Below are 9,914 nucleotides of genomic sequence, written 5' to 3' on the forward strand. Positions count from 1 at the left end.
TAATGAATAAAAATTAACTGGATTTCAATTAATTATAAGTATCAGTTAACTATAAAAGAGAAAGAGACTGCCTTCTTTAATAAAAAGGAAGGAAACTGTTTTTTGGAGAAAATGATCTTGGGGTCAGATCACATTTAAGCTAATCTCTGTTTTCTATAAATTCTACCTATAATGAAGGTAATAAAACTAGGTGACTCCTGTGATTGCTTTGAGACACTATAATATCCTTTGGTGTAAAAGAGAAAGTCAGTCATGGTTCCTACACTAAGTTTGGTATTGTAGAAAATGGGGCTGGGGGGGTGGGTACCTGAGAAAGACTTTTAGCCAAGAGCATTAATTTTTTCCTAAACTGAAGAAGTATTTTATAGAACAGCCTATCCACCTAAATCTTTTCATAGGTCAAGTTTTAGGAAGAAAGACTTGTTAGATGAGTAAATGCCCAGCCAAAGTAGAAATTACACCAGAAAAGGTTTCTTGCTAAAACTTGAAAAACGAATAATACTAAAAGACCAGCAAAACAAGCCAATGTACGTATGTGCCATAGCTGTGCTGGGCAAGAGCCTAATGATGCTGTTGTCTGCAAAGTGTCCGAAACATAGCCCCAAGACGGCTGAACTGCCTGTTTGCACATAGTGGCCATCAAGCTGCTAAAGTTATCAAAATTCCAATGTACTGTTTCAGTAATTCTGTTTAAATAACCCTGTGAACATCAATCCAGAGCTGAATAGAGAAGACAAACAAGGCCCTAATGCTTCTGTACCAACCAAGTACAAATAACACCAACAGCATACTTCTTGGCATCCCAGTATATTACAATATAATCATAAAACACGGTGCATCTTGGAAAAAGGTAGCCTTAAAACCCTGAACAGTGAACAAAAACTGATGCTTTTATGAAGTTGAAAGTAAAATTTGACTTAGCCAGCAATTGAGGCCATAAAATCAGTCTTGTGAGGCATGAGTTCTCTCCCCAGAGGGGAGGCCCAAACTCCTGTCATTTATTTAGCAGTCTTGAAATCCCATTTCAGCTTCCGAATGCGTGTTCTAGAAGGTGGCAAGATAATGCTGTACCACTGCTACACCACACTAAATAGCCTCCTTTGAAGTATTAACACCAACTACAGAGTTAAGTCAGAGACAGGTTGTTTTTAAACAGTAAGTAGGAGCTTCAGGATGCCTAAACATTGATTACCTTGGGGGAAATTACACAAGTGTACTGAGGCCCTTGGTTTAGAAATCTGTGAAACAGCTTCTTGTTGACTTTAAGTAAATTTCAGGTGATCTTTCAAGATCTAGAAACTCAGATCATGCTTATTCTTATTTTGAAATGGAGTTCTCATTTCCCTTAGTATGTATACTTAATCCAGTGTACACCGAGAGGGCTTTCTCTAAATAGCCTGTGAGTAAATGACCATGATAAAGTTAAACACTGAACATATATGAACATGATCTGCATTCAGGTGAGGATACATTAACTGGTTTCAGCACAACCATCGAAACTTCACAAGTTAAAGTGACACATTTAGTTATGTACATAATCATAGGCTTTTAGATTATAAGGAGCCCAACAGGTCACCTAGTCCAGCCCCCTTTAACTTACAGATGAGGAAACAGGATTAGAAAGGCAACTGCTGCCCATGGGAGCACCATAGCCAAGGATGTGGTCCAGGCTGGGGTCAATGTCTCCTGTCTCCAAGGCCAGTATTTCCCCCGTGATCCACTGTAATTACAAGCCTTCGCAATAATAGGAATGAAACTAAGTCATTATATAAATTATAAATTACTATAAATCATGTGACTTTAATACAACTAAAAGTGTTCAGTATTTAGGAAGACAGACACTGTGACACAAAATATTTACTGAACTTCCTGTGTGATAACAGTCCTTCATTTAGTCTTTACAAAATCCCAAAGATACACTTTACTATTCACAGCTTAAAGATGAAATAATTGAGACTCAAAAGCCTCAATAGCAGAAGTCCATCTAAAAACTCTGATCCATTACCCAGGTAGACAGCTCTGTCGTGTTCCTGTAGGTAACCTCTTCACCACTACCAGTACCCACAAGAGAGACAGGGTATGTTTGGCCTAGAGCAAGATGGTCATTTCTCTAATACTATGTAAATTGCCATCTGCAGAGATCTATACCAGAATCTCTGATGGAGGTGTGTGGGCACATGTTTGTGAAGGAGAGAGAAGTAACCCCTCAGGAGTCAGTGACTCAGTGACACCAATGTTACTTATGTAAGTTTCTAAAAAGGCGTTTCCACACTATTGTGGAAAAATGCACACCTGACATTCATTTGGTGTCCTCTTCTTCTGCACGTTCCTCCCCCATCAATATCATTTCCACAAGGTACTGCATTTATGTGTATCAGTCCTGTTTCCAAAGCCTCCTTGTTGCCCGTTGGATAGGTCGCTTAAGAACTCATAGAACAAAGAGTTATAAAGGTATATGGATATCGCCAAGTCTCTTTCCACGTTTTAATTGTGCAGAAACTGATTTTCAGACAGGTAATACAGCCAGTCAGAGACAAAACTGGGACTTAGGGCAAAGTTCTGACTCAAGTCTAATACTCTTCTCTCTATACAACATACTTGATTATATGATTGGCCAAAAAAACAAGTGTCTGTCACGTATTTGGCCAAATATATTAATTATTTCAAGCCAATACCATGTTACATTTTTAATAACAAGGTGAAAACAAAATTGGTAATTAAGAGATAGCAGCATAGGGTAGTAGAAAGACAATACAAGCCTCATAGCTAGATAGATCTAAATTTAATTCACGCTCCCTAATTTACTAGCTGTGTTGCCCTGGGCAAGTTGCTCAACTTTCCTGAAGTTGTAACTACCTGAGAATACTAAGAACTACATGCAGTGGGATATATATAAAACATCTGACACATAGTAGATGCTCAATATATATTGGTTCCCATTAATTCTAACCCACCACAAAAGAGCTGTGCCACTCTAGCAAATTCCTTTAGCCCTCTGGGTCTCACTTTCCTCCACTGTACAATGAGAAGAGGAAAGAAACCAAATGAATTCCAAAATCCCTTACGGCTCATCAAGTAAGAATTCCCAAAGGTTCCTTTACCTTAATTTAAATTCAACAAACACTTAGGTACCTTATATTCATCCTAGGCACTAAACAGTTCCAACCACCACCAGGAATATGTCTATGAGTTCATTAGAATGGGCTCAAACTCCATAGTACTTTAAGTTCCACACAGAAAAATTAGTATACAAAAGCAAAGGACTTAACTTTGAAGAAAACTCTGCAAGGACATCACAAACCTAAGATGATAAATAAAAATAATTTAGAGTATACCTTAAATTGTTAGTCTCTCTTTTTTTTTTTGCTGGGATAGAAGATGAGAACTTAAGTGTTTATACTATAGGTCTATAACAAGACTCAGGAGCCATTTAGGTAAAACACTAATGCCATTTTGGGGGGGAAAAAAAAGAGTAATAAACTTCTCTTCACATGTGAGTCTTACACTAGGCCTTAAAATTTAAGAAACCTGTGTCATTCTGAAGCAGAGGGGAATAAAATTTATTCTGAGAGGTGTTTTACAGTGATAAGCATTAATATAAGAAGGTAGTTGACCATGTTTTCCACATTACTTTTGAATTTCATATTTCAGATTTGAATTCTCTAAAAATAAAATATAATTTAAATCTTGAACCTTGTAAGTAAGACCTGGCGAAATATTAGCTGAAATAGTAACTGAAGTTAAATGAAAGTCTTAACTACAAAGTTTATCCTCCTCTTCTCTTCCATGAGGAAATCATTAGCAAATTTTTTTTATTACAGATAAGGCTTTTTGCAAATAACACTCTATAGATTCAAAATAGATTTAAAATCATGATTAGAGCCTAGCCATGGTTTCTCAGAAATTCATTTGAGGTTTACCTGTTACCATACCTGTACAATGTTATTCACTTACGTTATAAAAGTTTAGAATACACATCTTAGGTGATAAAACATCAACAACATCAAAAACATTTGCCTTTTATGAGTATGAAGAGACAGAAAAGGCCCGTTGAAATTTATATATATATATGGCATAGTGTGAACCAGAGGCAGAAGGCCTGGATCCTATTTCTGCTGTTGTTAAAAGCTCGATATGTGATTCTTGGACAAGTCACTTCACCTTTCTTATCTGTTTCTTTATGAAACAGGAAGAACCATCTGATCTAAGATTTCTTCCAGTTCCTATAATTAACATCTGTGCGAATCCTCAATACAGTACTTGAGGAGCATGGGACATGGGGCAAAAGTACTCACAGGAGAGCACTTATTCTGCTCTTCATGCGTGCTGCTAGGAGGAGCCAGATTCTGTAGAGAGCCACACACTAAATGGCCTGGCTTCGTGCCTTGGCTAAAGAACACCATCGATGACTTGGAAGGCACTTAAAGAGACTCAGCCAGAGGAAACAATCTATTTTCTGAACATAGTCCAAAAATTAGATAGGGTCGTGTGAGCCTACACAACATGACCCCTGGTGTCTCAGCCTTTTATCTTGGCCTGCGGAAGGCCTGAGTTCATGTAGGTGACCTATGGTTTCTGAGCCTTATGAGAAATACTTCTGAAAATGAATGGTTCTCATCCCGTCTCACATCTGACCCTTGAAAATACATATATTTTTATGCAGCAGCTGCAATACATGCAGCACTCATAGGACACCTTCATGAGACAGAGTTTAGATAGTGGTTAAAAGTGTGAATCGAGCTCAAATCCTGACTCTGCTGCTTAACTGCTGCGTGATCTTAGGAAAGAAGCTTAATCTCTCTGTGCTTCAGGTTCCTTTTCTGTAAAACGGGGAAACTAATAAAACCTAACTCAGGTTTGTCGTGAGGCTTAATCAAGATAATACATGCAAAGCAGTTAGCACAGAGCCTAACATAAAGTATCAATATACGTTAGTAAGCTGGGTGAATGGATAGATCAATCGATCGATTGATCAACTGATCTTTCAGTCCTGGGCCCTGGGACTCCCTGAAAAGGCTTATGCGAAGGCCAAAAGCAATTTTCTAGCAGTGAATGGCATCTGCAGATCTTTTCTGAGCAAATAATATAGCAAAGACTCAAAGCTGGGCTCAGCTTTTACTAATAGGATCCTACAGAAATCAGGAGGAAGTAAGATTATCCTTAAAGTAGGAAAGAGTTACGCTGGTTTAAGACAAGATCCTTTAAAGAGATAGACACACACAAAAAACATTTAATATGGTCATACAGAATTAGAGAAAGGAGGTTACTTTTCATTTATACCTTCTCAAGTGTTGCCAGCATTAAAAGCCACAGAGTTTTATAACTGGATGGCTCCCTAGAGACCATCTAGTTCAACTCCCTTACTTGATAGGTAAGTTGTTGAGGCCCAGAGAGATTAAGCAACTTTCTCGAGGTCATTCAGCAGTAAATAACAGTGCCAAGACAAATAAGCTTTCTGACTCCTCCCATTTGCCCACCCAGTACTCCCCCTGGTAACTTTCACCAGGTCATCATCCTGTCCTTGTTGTACCAAAAGGGCATTAAAACACACACAGGTTTCTCACTTTTGCCCAGTTTCCCAAAAAGTACAGAAGCAACCTCAACCCCCAAGACCTTCTTCCCATTGGGAATTGGGGAGGATACCAGTCAATCTGTGGCCTTCTCCCAGGCCTTCTTTGGAGTTTCCACTCTTTCCTTTCTGTTCCTCATGTTCACTCAACAGGGCTACTTCTAAAAGTCCCTCACCTCAAAAATCAGGCACGTCCCAGGGCACAAGTTACCACCTGCTAATCTGCAAATTCTCATCTTCCCACAAATGCTACACCTTGAGGCAGGAAATACAGAACTATTACTAAATTTTCTCTGAGCTCCCTGAGTGCATTCAGTGAGAACTGATCCCTCCCTCCCTAGGATAACTCAACCAGGTTCATTTATAAAGTGTGTGTATGTGAAGGGCCAGAGAACCCTTAGGTGTGCCTAACACAGAAAACAGGAGAAAGAGGGGACCAAGGAATGGGAGATGGGTTGAGGGAAGGAGGGAGACAAGTAGAAGGAGCGCACCTGTCAAACGGCAAAGTATGGATCCTAGAGACAGCTGTGCTGCTGGGACTGACTCACTGCTGAAGGGACAGAACTGCCCAGGGGATTGCAGCGTTTTCATTAGGCGCTCTGGTAACTGACTAACAACAGACTGGCGCCTCAAACTACACACATAGGAGGAAGTAGGTAGAGGCTATCCCGAAGTAGCGGGAATAACGAACTCTTTTCTTCCCACTCCCTTTCCTACCCTTGTGAGTTGGCACGCCACTCTGTGCCTGGCTGGCATGCCCTGAGCTTGCCAGGGTGCAGTGCATCACCCCTGACCGGGAACTCCCCTCCCTGCTCTCCCGAGGGTTAGAGAGAAACATAGGGCATCTCTCAGCTCTACCAAGAGCTCCCGTCCCTTGCCCCTTGCAGGGGAACTGATTTGAGAGAAGAGCTTTTGCTGAGTGTCTGAAGCTGACAAATGCGGGGCACTTCTTGTCCCTAAGCACTTGCGCCTGCGTGGGGTGTCCCTCAGCCTGGGTCTCTGCTTTGAAGGTGGGAGGCCTAAATGTCACAGCCACAGTGTTCCTTCCCCACACGCGCACCTACCCATGAACCCGGAAGGAAGGCTTTGCTTTGATCTTTTTTCCCTCCCTACCTGAATTCCGGGACCAGGTTAGGCTGCAACCCGTAGAAAGCAGCGGAGAGAGTGACCAACCACCCGGGCTTGTAACTGCCGTTCTCGCACTCCAGATAAGGCGGAGACCACTTGACGTGGCTCTTGTCCCCGCTAAGACCGTCCCTGCGCCGCCAGCTGTGGCCCAGGCCCCGGGGCCCCTGATTGGAGCCGCGGCGGTGCAAGTGAGTCCTCCACTTGCGCCGGAGGCCGCGGAACCACTCGGTCTCCAGCGTGGCGTTGGCCAGGTGGTGTGCTGAGGAGGACAGGTCCTGGAGCAGGATGCGACTCTCCTCGCGCGTGGCCTGGAGGAAGACCTGCGGGGCTGGGGCGGACAGCGACTCGGTGCTGAAGGTGATGGCCGCCCGGGAGATGCTGGGCTCACCCTCCAGGAGGCTCCGCACCAGTGCCCGGTACCACTCCAGGTCGTCCTGCGAGTTCTGCTCCCGCGACTTATTGCTCTGTAGCATCATGTTGAGGAAGTTGGTGGCGTGTGTCAGCGTGTCCAGCGCCCCGTGCAAGGAGGAATGGGAGCTGGCTAGGGCAGGCGACTTCCCCGGCAGGCCCGCCAACTCGTAGCGGCTGGAGCAGTTGGCTCGCTTCAGCTGGTGGGAGTCCCCGGTGTAGAGGTAAGAGGCCACGTCCATGGGCACCTCCTCGGCGATTTTCTGCGCCAAGATGGTGCCGTCGGTGGAGCGGCTCCAGGGAGCCGAGGGGTCCGAGGCAGAGGCTCGAGCCGGCTGCTGGGCGTGCTGCTTCGCCCTCAGGGCCTTCTCTCGAGAGGAATCCGTCCGACTTGGAGGGTCGCGGCTGGCGCCGGCAGCTCCCAATCCCAGGTGAACGAGCAGGAGGCAGCAGAGTAAGGGGTTAGCCATGGCTCCCATCTGCCTCGCAGCAAGGAGAGGAGGTAACGGAGGGAGTCACTTTTTAAATTTTGGTCGTCAATCTATCAGCACTAAGACTTTTTCTAGGAGTCTTCCCCCTTTTCAGCTGGCACCCAGTCCAAAAGGACTTTAAAGTAGGGATGTTCTGAAATACGCGCGGCTGACTGAGCTACCGTCGCAGGAGATCAGATCACCTGTGGCAACGCCGGCTGCTCCTGCTCCACCATGGGTCTGCTCGGGATTGCGCACCTCGCAGCCTGGAGCCCGGCACCTTACATCCCCTCTCGCCGCCGGCAGCTATAGTTGGCCTGCTTACGTCTTTCTGCTTAGCAGCTTCCACCGCCGCTCTCATTGAGGTGTGTTCAGGAGCTGCTGCTGCTGCTGCTGCTGCTGCTGCTGCCGCCGCCGCCGCGGCCGCCAAAGACACTGCTCCATCGTCTCGCCCGTGGCAGGTCGTTCCCGCCTCCCGGCTCAGGCTCCTCCTCGTCCGCTTCGCCCCGAGGCGCGGAGCGCGCGCGCCCAGACCCGCACCGCGAGCGTAGCAGCTAGGGTTTCTTTTAAGGCGTTTGTCTTTCCGGAACCACGAGGGCTAGGCAGCTGGTTAATTGGAGTCTTTAAGTTTGGCCACAAACCACACTCCTGCCTCTCCCTGCTCTCGGGAGGAAAGCCGGTTTAAAGAGGCGGCTTGGCCGCAACCAAACCCTGGTAGGGCGGCTTCAAGTCGTCTTGTGCCCTGTTTGGCCGGCTCCTCTGTCAATCAGCCGACTGCCGTTTGTTGGGCTGGTGCGGGAGCTGTCCAGTGCTGAACCCGAGGCGCAGGAGGAGGCGGTGGCGCGGAATGCAGCTTCGCTGAGTCCTTTCACCCGCTCGCGTTCCCTGATGACTCGGGAACCTGAGGGGGTGAGAGGTGGGGTGGGCGGAGTGAAGGGAGAAGCAGACTTGTGGTGGCTCAGAGCGAAGGAAACTTGGATGTACCGAGGAGGAGGGTGTTGGCATCTTGCATGCTTAGTTAAATCAGCCTTTCCTTTTGCCTGGTAAAGAGGGAGAAAGTAGTTTTCATTTGTGGCTTAAATCGGAGGGAAGGGACGTAGGATGGAGACGTGTCCTCCCGAGCATCTGCTCATTTTGGGCAAATTATCAAATCTTCTTCCTTGTTGTCGGTTAAAGAAATGATTAAACCCTACTTGCCGAGGTCTTCGCTATAAGGGAGTAATGGAGACATCTACCGGCTGAACTTTAAGGGGAAAATGCCATATTAAAGGAGCCTCTCTGCTTGAAAGGGATGAAGGGGAACCTGTGGAAGTGTAAGCAAGTGAATATGTGGAAGGGAGAGAATATGTGCCGGGGCAGGACTCGGACTGTGAGAGAATGAGAATGAGTCTGTTGGGCGGGAAGGGAAGCCATTCTGACTGGGAGTTCCTAGAATTAATGGATGTAAGGACTAAGACATCTGGTTAACTATAGGTTGGGATGTCCCAGCAGAAGAAAGAAGAACTGAATAAGTATGCCAAGACCCCCCAGAATGATTGGAAAATCCCTTAACACAGTCTAATGGTTTTATTTGAAGCTTTAATAGGGTCTTCTGACATTTTCATTCTGAAAATACTAATTAGTACTTTGGATAGGTATGGTTTTATGCACCTCCACCTTCCATATGCACCTCCACTTTCAAATTCCCCAAGAAAGACACAGGATAGAAAGTCTCAAATTCATTTCGATTCCCAACTTAAAAAAAAAAAAAAAAGTTACCTGTGGCATTCTAAGGTAGCACTGCTTAGATTTGCTTTATCTTTTCATTTTATTCTTCCTGTTGAGAAAATACCTAAGCACAAAAATTTAAGCTCCAAAGAGCAAAAGTTTGTCTGCATTGGTCACTGTAGCATCTTGAGCACCTAGAACACACAGATGCCTGGCACATAGTTGGTTCCCACTAAATATTTGCTAAACTAATGAATGAACCAGAAGATAATGATGATGAAGCTAATTATTTAGGAATCCATCTCCTTACCTAAGAAGAGAAGTCTGCCTGATGTGTCAGTGGTGAGGGCTTTTGGAATAAGACATAGCAACCAGTTTTCCAAACTGCAGTGTATGGTCTCCAAGGGAGTTTTTATAGCTTTGCAAAGAATGGTTATTAGATTTGTGTTTATTTACAAGTAGAGTTCATGTTCATATCTGACTTGTTTAAATTTTGCTTTGCAGTGTATATGCTTTTGCCAAATAAAGGTCATCCCAGTTTAATCCTCTACTATAGCACACGTGGCAATAATAGGAGTTTCTGTTTGCTTAATTTATCAGAGTATACAATATGATTTTCTATTTAGTTGTCT

General features: G+C 44.6%; 1 pseudogene; it reads right to left on the minus strand.

The window, feature by feature from the left end:
* Positions 1-4,656: 4,656 nt before the first annotated feature.
* LOC149750390 (metabotropic glycine receptor pseudogene) lies at positions 4,657-9,381 on the minus strand (annotated as a pseudogene).
* Positions 9,382-9,914: the final 533 nt, after the last annotated feature.

Source organism: Delphinapterus leucas, chromosome 2 (genome assembly GCF_059928025.1).
Source record: "Delphinapterus leucas isolate spDelLeu-1000000601 "Yukka" chromosome 2, BTC_Dleu_Yukka2, whole genome shotgun sequence".
NCBI classification, from domain to species: Eukaryota; Metazoa; Chordata; class Mammalia; order Artiodactyla; family Monodontidae; genus Delphinapterus; species Delphinapterus leucas.